This window comes from Macaca fascicularis, chromosome 11, assembly GCF_037993035.2.
Source record: "Macaca fascicularis isolate 582-1 chromosome 11, T2T-MFA8v1.1".
NCBI lineage: Eukaryota > Metazoa > Chordata > Mammalia > Primates > Cercopithecidae > Macaca > Macaca fascicularis.
Window position 1 is genome coordinate 91830998 of NC_088385.1, and position 16879 is coordinate 91847876.

The following is a 16879-nucleotide window of genomic DNA, read 5'->3' on the forward strand; positions in this document are numbered from 1 at the left end:
TTGAGGATTAGCCTGTGGGTACAGGAAACAACATGTTCAAGAGATCACCTTTTCAGAACAATGAAATACCCTAGAGCATTATGAGGCTTAATGAATAAAATTTCAACATATACACCCATTTATAAACCTACAACTCTTGACAAGTTCAAACTTCATCAAGAATTCAACATCAATAAAAATTAACTTCTACCAGCCATGATACGTGAAACCCTAATCCAGACAGGATGATATTACTAACATCTATATTCTTTCTCCAAGACACAGTTGCCTCTAAGCTAATTGTAAAATGTGTTCCTCTTTTTTCCATTTCCCTTGAAGAGAGTATCATAAACAAATGACATCCCATTCTGACATTAGTTTTTAAAGTACGAGACTTTAAATTTTTATTTTCCTCCAAAGGAAGTAATCCATCACTGTAAAGCATTTACATATGTAGCTATAAAATATTCCTAGCCCTTCATAAATTAACAGTAGGATTATAAGAATAAATGCATTAGCAATATTAAAAGTATTATTCATTTATGAAAATTTAGGAACTACTCAAAATCTTCTTCAATAAATCAGAGCTTTTGACAATCGTTAAATATAGTTGTGTGCCTACTATGTGAAATATGTATACATTTCTTATTAATCAAAAATAAGGACAGTGCAGACTAAAGCAGAATGTAGTAAGTATGCTGTAGATAGTGATTTCATAGATTAGGGTCTTAAAGACTAAGAAATTTTGCTAAATTATATGATTTATTCCAAAAAGTAATAACTATCTTATGTTGGATAATTATGAACAAAAACTAATGGGGTCAGTATGGTCTTAGTAAGTGCATACTGTGTCACTCAGACAGGTGATTCTAAATATATTCAGTTGTTTGTTCCTAAGTGTTTTCCACCTTTCTATTATGTTTTGATTACATATTCAGTCTAAGAAGATACATGCTGAAAGAATAGAGTTATTGTGACTTTACTTGTCTTACTTGTCAGATGATTTGAAATGGACTTTAGATCAACAACATTTAAAATTTCTATTGAATAGTGAACAGCTGAAGGAATTTTCCAGGGAGAATGAAAAGGAATGAATAGACTTTTCATAGATCCTAACGTAGAATAAACACGCTATGAAAAATTCCCTTTGTCTTCCTCATACCATTTTCTCTTTTTCATTACTTTAAAATCTACTAAGAAATACAACCCTTGCTCTGTTTCTTTGGCTTTTAGAAATAAGTTTGTTAGACTATTTAACAAGTCACTTAACTGTTCAGTGCTTCAGTCTTCTCATCTGCAATATAAGGTGACAGGATTAGAACATGTGGCCCACAAACTTCAGGTGTGTATAAGAATCAACATGGAAAACTTGTTAAAATACAGCTTCCCAAGGCCAGCTTTAGAAATCCTCATTTAGTAGGATTGGAGTAACCCTCTGAATCTGCTTTTTTTTTTTTTTTTTAATATGCCCCTAAATATTTTTGAAGCTGGTAGTCTCATATCTTATTTTGAAGCCCTGAAAATATGACAAATTCTCTCTAAGTCTCCTTCCAGCTCTCATAAATCACCAAGTCAGTATTTCCCTTAGAGTTCATAAAGCGAATGAAAACGTATTCTTCTGGCTCCCAAAGGTAAAGTAGAGAGAATTTTGATATAATCGATGTGTTCCAATTCATCCATTCAGTTTTTTAACATCTATGTAGAGGCCGCTCTAAAAGTCAACGGAGTATTGCAAGAGAAAATATACCTTCCTAGTGGTTATATTGTAGTTCATAGAGCATTTTATTAAATATTAAAAGACCATACAGAGATTCTATTATGATATCAGAACAAATACTCTTGTTTGAAAGTGTTGAGCTCTTACAGATTCAAGATGATAACAGAAATAAAATGAATATGTACCTTGTCTTTTCATTTCAGTTTGTAATGGAACATCAAGAAGAATCAAAATTACAAAGTTTTAGAGGTTGTATATTATAAATATTTCTATTCCATCTAAAGTGTTATCTGCTCCCTGATACAAACCATCCAAGTGTCTTTCTGTTTGTATTCTGGTAGCACAGTTCTTCATTCACTGTAGACATTCAGAAAAGGACACTGAATGAATAAGAATAAATAAATGGAACAGAATGCATTCCATCATTGAAGTACTGACAGAGACTCAGTGAAGTACTGGACTCATTTGTTAAAAGGCAGACCTATTTTTAGGGCATGGTCACATATCTTCTTTCCCAACAGAGGCTTTTAAACATTTGTGTTGTGCTTCTTTGTACAATTAGCTTTTATGTCTCTAAAAATGTGTTACGGGCTGCCTTTCCTCTTGTCTCATCTCCACTACCGCCATAGGCGACATAGCCTGAAATGCTCGAGGAAGTGACATTTTATTCAAAAAATTTTGCTACTTAGAACCTGTATGATTGAAAATCTTAATAATTCCAGATTACTTTTTTTTGAAGTTAATTAGTCTTTCTGTGTACTACTTAATGTATACCTATCATATGGCAGTAATGTAACAGGTTACAAAAAATAGCCAGTAACATCTGAAATCATGTGATTCTTGTTTTATTTTTATTTGTGAGAATTACATCATAAAATGAGGCTTAATGTTATATATCACATTAGCTCAAATTTGCAAGATTTAAATCTTCACAAAATGCAAAACACACATTCTCACCATTTTAATTCTGGTGCACAAGTCTCAAAAAAACTGGGCTAAGGCTATCTTGGCAATCTCTTGTCAGTCTGCTTATTTTCTACGTGGCCTTGCTTGATAGCAACATGTGTAACTGGAGTGAATATTTAGTTATTTAATTTAATCACTTGCTCCCAAAGAAAGCAGATACTGTCATCTAGCTTTTCGCAGTGTACAGGGAGTGAGATTTTTCATCTGATTTGCTTTACACAGATAAGATGCCATATGTATAAGGCAAAAAATTAGGAGTCAATTCAAGGACATAATCAATACTTAATGCTTTAGCAGAGGTAGATTTATTTAGTGAAAAAATAAACTAAAATTTAATACACTTAAGAAGAGGCGAGAGTATTCTTGTTGTTTCAGTTATCTACGGTCATCTAACAAACCACCCCAAAATACAGTTGCTTAAAACAACAACCATTTTGTGATATCTCAGCTTCTGTGATACTCAGATTTCTGTTTACTACTTAATACTTCTGTTTAGCACTTTCTCTGCTGGTCTTGCTTTCAGTCTTCACAGTGTTACAGTTGAATGGTAGCTGTGACTGACATCTGGCTCATTGTTCCTCCCCTTGGCCTCTCTTCCTCCAGCAGATCTGTCTAAACTTCATTAATGTGGGAATTAGTGGTCTAAGAGGGAGAAAGGGGAAGTTGCAAGGCAAACTTTTACATCCCTAGACTCACAAGTCTCAGAGCATTTCTTCTTTCACATTATGTTGGTCAAAGCAGGGGCAAGCCCAGCCTAGATTAAATGGGAAGGGACATAACCGGCACCTCTTAATGTGAAGAACAGCATTCAGGACAAGAGATGAGTGGAATTGTTTGGAAATTCGTTACCACATTTATGGATCTTCTAGGGAAATATTGATATACCCAGATTACAGATTATTGTGATCTCTGAGGGCAGTTGTTGGATGCTTTCTGAAAGTATTTCTGTGAATTTTTTCTGAAGCCTTATATGGTCAAACTATACCACCCAGTATTATCTATGTACTTTTACAAAAAGGCAGAATAGCATTCATTGACTGTGTGGCGCAGACGGAGAAAAGCTGGAAATCCTCTTATCACTCACACATCAACTCCTCGACCCTTGCTGGTATCACAATCCCACAATGAAAGATTCTTGTGGGTACAGGCATTCTTTCTCTCTTAACTGACATCCCTAACAAACGTGTGATGTGAAAAGAATGCTTACTTACCCAGATTATGACCTTTGCTATTCTAGGGAGAGTTACAGGAATAGTGTAGGGTTTAAGATATTATCCTAGACAGATGGAAGACCAACCAGAGCAGCCCTAGTTTTCCATGAAGGGGGTTCTACATTTTAAGGTTCTTCCCTATTCTTGTAATAGTTTTTGTTGTTTTTTTTTTTAAGTCAGATCAAGATTGCTTTAAAGGGTCTTCTTTTCTCAAGACTGTGCCATCAGAAACTAAAAAGATGTGTCTGTTATAGACTTACTTCTTCCTGAGACTGATTTGGAGGTATGAGACAGATTTTATATTGTCTCAACTGCTACTTCCTGCTATTTCTATTTCTATATTTCTAATAATACAAAGTAATCATAGAAAAAAAACCTAAATGCTCCGACTTAACAATTGCTTTATGATTTTTTAAAACCCCAATAACCAAGAATACCTAATCCAAAAATTACTTAAGAAATTTCTGAGGTGAGCCAGGGTGTCAGTCCACATATGCCTGAATATAATCCTCTTTGAATCACAGAAGAGGAGAAGAAAATAGCAAGCTTATATTTCTATAGTAGAATGGTATTAAAAAAAAAAATCCTAACCTTCTCTGGAAACCAGGTACCATGATAGAGCTTCACCACATGACCAGGATAAAAGACTGGGTCATGGCCTCAGTAATCCCTAGATTCAAGAGATTCTTCCTATAACCAGTGTGTATTGAACAAGTGGCTGTCATGAAATGTAACCATAAAACATATTTGATTTTGCATCTGTGGAGAAATTGTTATTGGTGAAAACATGGGAAGTTCCATGATTTTACACCTTGTTTTTAGACAATTAAAATTTCCTTGGTGTCTCTAAGTCATAACACAATGTCAATTTAATATTTAAGATTATCTAGTCCTGTGTACTAGTCAAAACTTTTCATTTCATTCAAGATAATAGCATTTTTGTTTGTTTGTTTGCCTGAAGCTTCTAACTCTTCTGTCCCATCTTTTAACTGTAACTCTAATTTTTCAGAGTTGAAATAAAGGGAGGCAGAAGAGTAAGGGGAGAAAAATAAGTCATGCTTGGCTGGTATTCTTGTATCCTGGCTACATTATTGATGAGTTTTCCAAGTTTTTAAAGCAGACAAAGTCCCTAGTGGCTGTCTTCACACATTCCTCAGAAGCCCCACATTGACACTCAGTTTCCTCAGTCTGCATGAATGATTCTCTGATGTGACATTTCGCTTAATCTTGCAACCCCCAAAATATATTAGTTTCTAGCACTTAATGCTGAGGTTCTCTTGCTCCTCAAAATTGATCGTACTGGTAAGGCGCAGGACTATCTGCATGCTGCCCTTTTACGTGTGCCCCATATGTGGCCTTCAGGAAACACTCACACAACCTTTGTTTCAATAGTTAGTGAGAGGAAATGCTGATCCTAGCTAAGTGGCAAAATCTTTTAACTCTTGCCTTTGGAGTAGTTGTCCAGGCCATCTCTGCTCTTTACCACTCATGGATGAGGGTCAGGAACAAATCTGCTATGCTTCCCCAAGCTCAAAAGTGGAGGTCAAGTTTTCTGAGCAACCCATTGATGTGTCTGTCAAACTCTCGTTCTTGCTCTCACTCTAAATTTGAAAGGAAGAGGGAGAACCCCACTTCACTCTTATGGGGAAGGTTATAGTCAAGATCTGGTCTTTCAGCTCTTTTATGTGCCTGAGGTGAGCCAGGGTGTTCATGATTCAAATAAGTGGTTTTGATTATAGCTCCTTGGAAATCCTTCAGCACAGTCTGCATTACTTTGGTATTTGAGAAGCAGAATAACGTAGTCATCAAAAGGACAGCCCTGGAGCTAGGTTTCCCAGCTTCAAATTCCAACATACTTAACTTTGCCAGTGTTCAGTTTCCTCTTCAATAAAATGGTGTCACTTAGCTGGTATAAATAGTGCCTGCTTACGTTCTTTGTGATGATTAAATAGGACATGAAAAGAGTGGCCCAGAAGTCAACACAAGAAGAATCTTATAACTAACAACACCCTGTTCACATTATCATTATTCTCAGAAATGTCAGTCAAAAACTGGAATGTCAAATATGTTGGAGAAGTTCCCTCCATAAGAGGAAGGAAGGTGAATGTCTAAGGATACTTCAACTTTAAAACTCAGATTCAATTATCCAGACAACCTAGGAAGAGGTTCAATACTGCTACTAAGTAACAATGTGATCTAAGGAAGGCTATTTAATAACTTGTATTGCTTAGGTTTCTTATTTATATATAAGTTTCATAGTTTTTGCCACTTCAGGACATGGAACTGATGGCAACAGGAGGCAGACAAATCCCAGGCAGACAGAGCCAGGTCCCTGGTGAAACCAGACCTTCAAGCCAATGACAGTTTAAAGCCTAACTACAAGTCCAAGGTAAATCCTTGAACTGGATTGAGAGCCTCTTTTCCCACTTGGAGTGCTTTCCTCTAACTGATCCCTACCATTCACCTATTTTACATATACCTCCCTTTCCCTAATTTGTTTTCTACACTGTCTTGGCCATCTTTGAGTGATACCTTTGTTTTAACCTTTTTTGCATACTCACAAACCAATCTGAGCCCATAAAACCCTTGGACCCAGCTGTACTGGGAGAGCGACCACCCGGCTTTGGGTGGGAAACCACCCTCGCATTCCCTTTCTGCTGAGAGCTGTTTTGTCACTCAATAAAATTCTTCTCTACCCTCCTGACCCTTCAATTGTCAGTGTAACCTCATTCTTCTTGGATGTGGTGCAAGAACTCAGTACACATTGAACGCAGGTGCAAAGAAGGCTGAAACACCGTGACCCTCTGCCCTCTGCCAGTAGAGGCAGCCACCCCACACAACAGGAAGCAGTGGCAAGGCTGAGCCAGACTTGGAATCATGGGACAGAGTGAGGCAACAGGGTTGGCAGAACTGTTAATGGACTGCCGTCTGTCAGGCTGCAGACAGCAGGACTAAAAGAGCAAATTAGCATGTTGTAACACTCCCTCTGGGGCTTTGCAGTCACAGACACCCACCACATTTCCATCATCTGGGTGCCAGAGTCCACCACAGGAGTGACTTGCTACATACCTGGTCCAGTCACAAGCCCCGCAAGGAGCCCACTCCTGTGCCAGTGCTTGGAATGACTAACCGGACCCCACACTCCCCTCCCAATGAGGGTTGATCACGCAGTCATGGCTGCTGCAGGATCTGCACTGGAGTGCAGGCCTGGCACAGCCCAGTGGGCCAAGTGGATGGGGTGTCTCCTGTGGTGAGCCCAGGCCCCATCAAGTCCTGGGCAGGGGCATCACCAGCCAGAGGTCTCTGGCTGGCAAAATGACTGAGAAAAATCCTGCATCAAATCCTCTATGTCAATAGACATTTATTCAATAGGTATCTATTGAATAAAAGGTATTTATTCAATAAAATACTTATTAAACAAATACTATGTGCCAGGTTCTCTAGGCTCTGAGGATACAGCAGTGAACAAAAACAGAAAAAAAAATCTCTACCATTAGGGATCTTATACACTGCTGACAGGACCCAGAAAACAAATCAAATATGTGTTATGACTTACAGTTGTTTCACTGTTCATAGAACCACATGGGAACTGACTTCAGGAGAGGATTCATGGCCTGTGTGTCCGCACCTCCTTGTTGTGACAGAAGAAGTCCCATGTTTAAGACATAAAATGATTTCCAATCATCTGAGGCACAGAGTGGTTATGGGACTGTGAATAGTATTCAGGAAAGGAAAGAATGAGGCTGCCGGGCGCGGTGGCTCAAGCCTGTAATCCCAGCACTTTGGGAGGCCGAGGCGGGCGGATCACAAGGTCAGGAGATCGAGACCACAGTGAAACCCCGTCTCTACTAAAAATACAAAAAATTAGCCGGGCGCGGTGGCGGGCGCCTGTAGTCCTAGCTACTCAGGAGGCTGAGGCAGGAGAATGGCGTGAACCCAGGAGGCGGAGCTTGCAGTGAGCCGAGATCGCGCCACTGCACTCCAGCCTGGGCAACAGCGTGAGACTCCGTCTCAAAAAAAAAAAAAAAAAGGAAAGAATGAGGCTTTCACTGGGAGCATGCAGAGTTCTGCTGCCATCTCTTTCGCTGAACAATGATGATGTTGAGACCAGCAAGGGGTAGCCTTACTTGAAGAACACAGATCTTCTGGACTTCCACTTAACTCCTGGTGGAGTCTTTAGAGGCTGAGGAGAGGTAGTCTTACATGGCGCTTTTTATCCCATGATCCTTTCTGATTCTTAAAGCAAGAAATCTTTGAGACTTGTTCCAGTGTCCTGCAGATATGGGGACAAAGGAAGAGAAAAAAATAATCAGCTTTAAAGGCTTGTTATGTGTTTTTGGATTCTTTCTAACTAGAATTAAATACTGTTTTGTGATCTGTAAAAGAAGAACCTAGAAACACTAGTGTCATTTTAAAATTCTTGTTGGATTTATATTTAACAGAATGGCTAACACTAAAAAGACTAACAACACCAAATGTGAATAAGACTGTAGACCAGCCTGAGATCTCACACATTACTGGTGTGAGTGGAAAGTGGTACAACTACTTTGAAAAAAAAATCTGGCAATTTTTATAAAATTAAGTATACACTTACTCTGTGGACCAAAATTCATTCAGGAGAAAAGAAAACACATGTTCACACATATATAAGAAAATACAATAATGTTCATAACAGCTTATTCATAACAGTTCAAAGAAACAGCCCACCAATTGGAGAATAGATAGACTGTCGCTTATTCATACAAGACACCAGTCAGCAACAAAAAGGAATGAAACAACACAGAGGAATCTCGGCACATAGAGCTGAGTGAAAGAAATACTAACAAAAGAGTATGTACTATATGATCTATATGAAGTTCTGGAACAGAAAAAAAAAATAAAACTAATCTGTAGAAAAAAAGATAAGAGTAGTGGTTGTCTCTGGGATGGCAGGAGCAAGGACTGACAGGGAAGGAACATGAAGGAACTTTCTGTGGTTACAGTAGTCTTCCTCATTTTGATAGGGATTATGGGTTGCACAGGTGTATGTCCTGTGAGCAGTTCCTGAACGGACTGAATGGTACACTTACGAATTTTGCAATTCATTATATGTAAATTTTACCTCAGCTCTAGTTAACGCAATGCATGTTTAAATATTTGGGAAATGTATTGCTGTCTGCACCTTATTTGGAAAAGCATCAAAAAGTAAGATGAATTGATAGATGGATAGTGGGATTAATAATTATATGATCAAACAAATATATAAAGGGTTAAAAATAGAATCTGGGTAATGGGTATATGTTTATTTACTGTATAATTCTTTTATTTTTTGTGACCATGATAATTTTCCAAATAAAATTTTAAGAAAATAATTTTGGTTTTAAAATAGCTGGGCATATGATATCTTATTATCATATTTTCATATTTTCAAAATTCAAACAATATAAATATCTTATAGTTTTATTATAAAAGATGCATTTATTAACTAAATAATTATGTATTAAGTAACTAATTGTCAATCTTCAGTGAGAACAGGCACAATAGTTCATTCCTGCCCTTATATTCTAATGGAAGAAGAAAAGGTACAAGTATTTCACAAATAAACAATATACCATTTATATTTAAAATGATGTTTTAAAAATAATTTTCTTGTAAAATTCCCAATATTGCTTGAGTATTTTACTTATATTTGATTTGAAATATTTGTATTTAAAAATAATGAACTGTTATGAAAATATGTTGTAGAAATAGGTTTTCTGGTGCTTTCTATATTGAACCAATAGCTAGCAATTTGTCTCCTATTAATATTCTTCATGTCTTTCATGTAAAGCACATTAATAAGATATTAGCTTATAAAATAAATGTACCCAAAAAGTAACCAGCAGAATAAGTAATCATTAAAAAGTACAAACTAGAACATTTTTAAGAAAATCAAAAAGAAAATCTTTTTGAAACACAGCCAGCAACATCACAAGATTTATCCTTAATACCTACATAATATAAATTATATCTGGCATGTCTCCTCAGTAAAGTCACAGTGTCCAGACAAACTAAATAGCTTTAAGCAAGTTAATTTATAATCTTGTCCAGTGAGTGTATATGCAGCTGTCAAAAAACATTAGTCTTCTAGTTACTGATTGAAATACAAATCCTATTATCTCTATTATTGAAATGCTAATACCAAGCTTTTGATCGGTAAAATGTTAGGTCCAGTCCTTAGTCTTACTCCATTCTTTGTTCTTTTCTTTTGTGAATTTACCTAACTGGTCCTTTCCCTAAGCTCCGGTCTTATTTTGCCTAAATAATATTATGTATTTTTCTTTAAGTATTTCCAACCCTAAACTTTTCATCTTTCTCCCAGAAAGGTCATGCAATTTTATTTCTTAAACATAGCTCTACTATTTTCTCATCACCCAGAAATTAAATTCAGTTCATTCTTCTGCTAATCTAGTACATTAAGCCACTGAATTGTATTAGATTGTTTTCTCTAAAGTTTCTCATTCCTCTTTTTTTTTCTTTTTATATTCATTGTCTCTAGTCTAGTTTAAAGATCTTGCACTGAACTAGTGCAATAGCTTTTAAAAGTAGAATTTATTTTTTTTTCTGATTATTAAAAACAAATAGAAATAATGGAAATTTTTAACACATAGTTATTTGAAGCATAGTTTTTGGTATTGCTAAGTTCTTAAAAGAACTGTTAATATATTATTGCATATGATTCTAGTTCCTTCTCCCTTTTCTTCAAAAACAGTTTTTAAATATGTATATTAGTTTTTCACAAATACATCATATATATTTAAATCCACATTTTTATATTTATTTTATTGCTAATTTTTTCTCATTATAAATAACATTGATATAGACATCTGTGTGCGTATATACAAACCTCTGATTACTTCCTAAAGATAATACAAAGAGGTGGAAATAGTGACTTAAATGGTATGAATTATTGAAACATGAAGTGATCTTGTCAAATTTCCTTTCAATCCTACTTCCAATGGTGTATGAGTATCTATTTTGTCATTCTTGAAAAAAAATTGAAATTTATAAGTAATACAATTGTGTAGTTTAAAATGGTATCTTGTTATATGGATCAGCCCTATTTGCTTAGTGATAAAATTACTCCCTTATTCATAAGTTTTGCAGATCACTTATACTTCTTTATTGTGAATTACCAATTCATAAATTTTCTTATGGGAGGGGCTGGTCTTTGCTTATTTGTTTGCCATAGCTTTATAATCAGTATGTTTGTCTACAGTTCCTTCAATTCTAATTTATCCTGTGTTTCATTTCAAGAGAAATATTGCCAATACACTATTTGCTTGTCCAAACTGTAAATGTTTCTGTATTGCCCTGCAGAATCAAGACTTTAACATTCAAGCATTCTAATTCCCAGTCTACCTACCTATGTATTAGTCCATTTTGAATTGCTATAAAGGAATATTTGAGCCTGAGTAATTTATAAAGAAAAGAAGTTTATTTGGCTCACAGCTCTGCAAGCTGTACAAAAAGCGTGGTGCTGACTTATGCTTCTGATGAGGACCTCAGGAGGCTTCCAATCATGGCAGAGGTGAAGAGGGAGCAGACATGTAACATGGTGAGAAAGGAAGGGAGAGAGAAGAGGTTTCACACTCTCTTTTGGGAAACCAGCTCTCCTGTGAATGAACAGGAGACTCACTCATAAACACAGGATGGCACCAAGCCATTCATAAGGGATCTGCCCCCATGACCCAGATACCTCATATTGGGCCCCAACTGTAACACCGAAGATCACATTTCAATGAGCTTTGGAAGGGACAAATATCCAAACTCTATCAGCCTGTCAATAAGTATCACCATCCTGAACACCAATGATATATTTAACTTTCCCAAGTATGTGCAAAAAGACCCTTCCTTAAAGTCTCCTCTTTCTCTTCTCCATATAAAACCTACCTATCCTTCTGACTCATGCCCTGCATGAACCTTACACAGTTACTGAAGTTCATCTGAATCTTCCCAAATACTCTTTTTTGTTTGCTTGTTTTTTTGGAGACGGAGCCTCGCTCTGTTGCCCAGGCTGGAGTGCAGTGGCGCAATCTCGGCTCACTGCAAGCTCCGCCTCCCGGGTTCACACCATTCTCCTGCCTCAGCCTCCCAAGTAGCTGGGACTACAGGCGCCTGCCGCCACGCCCGGCTAATTTTTATATTTTTAGTAGAGACGGGGTTTCACCGTGTTAGCCAGGATGGTCTCGATCTCCTGACGTCATGATCCGTCTGCCTCGACCTCCCAAAGTGCTGGGATTACAGGCGTGAGCCACCATGCCCGGCCCCCAAATACTCTTAATTCTACTTCATAAATACACTTTTAAGTCTCTTATCTATCTCTATCAACCCTGCCACTTATCCAGACCAAGTCTTAATCCTGTGCTACCCAGGCTATGAATAGTACCTGCTACTGTGCATAATTATTTCTCTTTTAGTAGCCTTAGTGACATTTTTAAAGGGTAAATTTGATTATAGTATTTATTCTCTTGCTTAAAACTTTGTCAAACTTTGGTACACTTAGGACAGAATATAAAATTCCTTATATGTCCTAAGATATCCTGTAAGATTTGGCCACTCTTCATTAGTCATTTCTCACTAGTTCCAACACCATCACCTTTGTTCACTATTATCCTCAAACGTCCCAAACTTCTTTCCTAATCAGCACTATCCTATTTCCTTCTTCCTCTGTGTTATTCTGGTATTTTCTGTATACCCACATTATATTCTTCTTGCAGTTATTCCTGTAAATGTAACTTCCTCTAGGTACGCTTAGGTTTGTTTTCTTTATTACTAAGGCTTACAGTATCTGATATTTTTCTCTGCAGTGCTTAAGACAATTTTAATCACTGCCCTCATTCTTGCTTTTATTTGCTTAATATTTGTTGCCTTCTACAAGGTCAAATACTATGTCTCTATTTCTCATTACTGTATCCCAAGTACCAAGCAGAAAGCCTGGCAAATGCAGGAAACTCAAAAACATATTGTGGCCTGAAAAAAAAAAAAAAGAAAAGAAAGGAAAGCCCAATTTATTCTATGCGTAGAGTTTTACTTGTTGTTCTTCGAATTATTCCTGTGGTATAATTTTATTTTCTTAAGCACATTTCATTTCTTTCAAGTCAAAGACCATGTTCTATACTTCTCTAAAATCCATATAGCATACAACAGTTCTGAAACACAATAGGCATAAAAAAATATACCAGTTGAGGTAAACGCGCAGTTGAAGAGTCGCAATTCTGATGGTTTAGAAAAAAAAGGACAGAGAGTCAAAATTTTGTACTGAGGGAAAAAGAAGAGAGGATAAACATATCACCACTGATGGTTGACTAATAATCAGATTATTTTTATTTTGTCTATTTTTATTTTTAGTTTTAGAGATAGGTCTTGCTCAGTCCACAAACTGGAGTGCAATGATGCAGTCAGAGCTTGCTGCAGCCTCAAACTCCTGTCCTCCAGTGATTCTCTTGCTTCAGCCTCCCAAGTACCTAGGACTACAGGCACACATCACCACACCACATATCAATTGTTTGTAGAAACAGGGTCACACTAGGTTGCCCAGGCTGGTCTGGAACTTCTAACCTCAAGCAATCCTCTGTCCTCAGCCTTCCAAAATTCTGGAATTACAGAAATGAGCCATTGTGCCTGGCCTCTTGAATTATGAATATTGAAAATGTTCTCAGTTTTCTAACTGCTTTGTGCTTATTTTCCTCATAACTGACATGAGAAAATCGGGCAATACATAAAAAATAATTTGTTTAAATGAAATTTAAACAAGAAATTGAATTGTTTTTTTAAATTACCATTGTCTCTTACATAATGATAAGTATTATTAGTAGTTTTTATTTTATTTTCGCATCAACTGATCTTTTCAAAGATCAAGTCAATCAAGTAAATAGGCTTTTGGCGTTGGGTAGCAAGGTCGAGAAAAATCAAAAATCAAATTTGAAAACAAAAATGTAATTAAGCCTGAATTTAGTGGAATTTAATCTCGTTAGCTATAGGCTAAATCCAATACCTTGGCATCTCCATAATTAGGCATAAGCAGCAGGCAACTTGTACTGGTAACAAACAGTCCACTCCCAGATTGAGGAGACAAACTGAGCTTTGCGGTTGGAAGGGAGACATGATTAGTGAGAGGAATTTTAAACTGGTAGAGCCCAGAGCCTTAGCTTCATCTAAAACAGAAACTCCAGGGGCTACACTCCTTACCGCAAACCCTAACAGAGCCTGGAACCAGAATTAGTTAACCACTGCCAAATTCTTCAGTACCCCTGTTTTGTTTTGTTTGTTGAGTTTAATGTTGTTGTTGTTGTTGGGTGTGTGTGTTAAGTAGAGTTTCAGTGCCAAATTCTTCTTTGAAACAGAATAGTTATGTACTGGGGATCTTAGGTGCTGAGCTCTTTGTGGGTTTTGAAATGCAAATTTGAGTTCAGGGGCCAAAAGAAAAAATACTTGTCCATCAAAACCAAAGAAGTGTTAGGCACTCCAGGAGGGAAATTTAGGAGGAAGGGCTAGGGGCCAGGCCAGGGTTTGGAAGGGAACAGTAGGGGGCAGGGCATGAGAGATTGCAATCTGCTACAGCAATGACTCTTCCCAAACCTCCAGTTGAGTACACGAAAGCCCATTAAATATTTGGTCCAAGTGGACTGCTTGTGCGAACCACTGAAGGGGCTAAGATTCACCTCTGTGTCGATCTGAGACAAAACATGGAACACAAAACAGACAGCATCACTGGCAGAAACAAAGACTTCTAAAGACTCCCCAAAAAAATGTGGTAAGATTTTTTTAATCTCCACAGTTTACACTATGTTTAGGTGGCTGCACAGGGGTCAGGGCCTAAAACTAGCATCCTCAACTTATCTTCTTTTGAGAAAAAATAAAACCATCTCTTAAGGAAAACAAAGTGTGAAATTCAGTGACTATTAGTAAAACAGTTCAAAATAAAAAAGGGCCTGGCCGGGCGCGGTGGCTCAAGCCTGTAATCCCAGCACTTTGGGAGGCCGAGACGGGCGGATCACGAGGTCGGGAGATCGAGACCATCCTGGCTAACATGGTGAAACCCCATCTCTACTAAAAAATACAAAAAACTAGCCGGGCGAGGTGGCGGGCGCCTGTAGTCCCAGCTACTCGGGAGGCTGAGGCAGGAGAATGGCGTAAACCCGGGAGGCGGAGCTTGCAGTGAGCTGAGATCCGGCCACTGCACTCCAGCCTGGGCAGCAGAGCGAGACTCCGTCTCAAAAAAAAAAAAAAAAAAAAAGGGCCTAAGTAAGAGGAAGGAGTTTGGCTTGAATCATCTAAATTATTTTTATAACTTCATTAACAATTTTTACAAATTACAAAAATATGAATTATAATCCTATTTCATTTAAGGTTTTATCTTAAGCCAAATCATTTCACAATCTTGTTCAGATTGTCTCATGTATAGCATGTAATTGATAATGTTTGCAGCATGTGACAGAGCTGATCCCCTAAGACCATTAGATCTCACAGATTTATGGTTCTTTGTCTGCATAACCAAATCAAATATTTGAATATATATATATATTTCCCCTTGATTTTCAATTCAACTAGCTAAAAGAAGCACGTAAGGTGATTAGTAAAATGGATGCCATTAAATAGTTCAATTTTCTTAATTTTAGTGAAGGGCTCTTATGGATAATTATATCTGAGTAGGCAAAGTAAAATAAAAGCATATTTTCTAAGATAGTACCAAATGACATTATTATTCCTTATATATAATAAATAATTGAAAAATATTTGTCTATCCTTATTTTATTTTATTTTTATAGATAGGGTCTCACTCTGTCACTTAAGCTGGACCATCTAGGCTTACCACAACCTCTGCCTCCTGAGCTCAGGTGGTCCTCCCACCTTCAGCCTCCAGAGTAGCTGGGACTATAGGTGTGCACCACCATGACCAGCTAATATCCTTATTTTAAATGCCTTCACTTATTATATTTGGACTACATCATTCAACTACATATAGAAATAAATGTGCACATTTATTGGTTTGATAATATTTCAAAATATTCTATTAGACAGTAATTTCAAAATTCAGACTGTATTTTATGTTAGTTTGTGGGTATTTGTTTCTCTGTTTTTGTTTTTCACTTTGGCCTGATCTCTGTCTCTCTTTTTATTTTTCTGTGTAAATGCTAAATCTAGCAAAGTCCTAAAACAGTAAGTCAGTACCTAATAATGACACAGCACAAATATATGTGAAAATATATTATTTAAAAATGTATTTACATGAAAATGTTCTAATTCCATGTGATTTTCTATTTTACATATGAAGAAACTGAGACTCCGAGAGGTTAAGCAAGGTCCAATACCAGATCCTGTTACCTCTACTAGGGGGAATGGGAGCAGGGTACACCAACACTGGTATGGCGATAAGCTACCCCATCGTGGTGTGGTAGATGACGTGAGGGGGTGCTACATACAGCAGCTGTGTGTAGTACATGCCTTTCTCTGTTGCCACCACAATCAAGAACAAGATTAAGAATTCAATTAACTATTACCATGCTTGTTTTTAAAAAGCTAGAGAAATGAATTTTCAGAGGATATTATTTTTCTGTAGTTTATACAACAGATAAAAATGAATAGAAGTATTCATTTAAGATCATATACATGAAATAACATCTATGCCTAACTCAAAACTAAGATTTTAAAAATTATATATATTTGTGTATCTATATATGTATGTAGTGTATATATATTTAAATATAATACAAATATAAATATGCATATTTATATAATAATAGCCCAACACATATTTATGTGAAAATATATAAACATATTTATAAATATATAACATAGAAATGATATATATCATATATAAATATATCATATGTATTTTTAAAAGCTATTTTTAAAATATTTACATTTATATGTTCTAATCCTACATGATGGTCTGTTTTACATATGAAGAAACTGAGACTCAGAGAGGTTAAGTGAGTTCAAATATCATATTGCCAGGTAGTGAAGGAGGAGAAATTCAAATCCT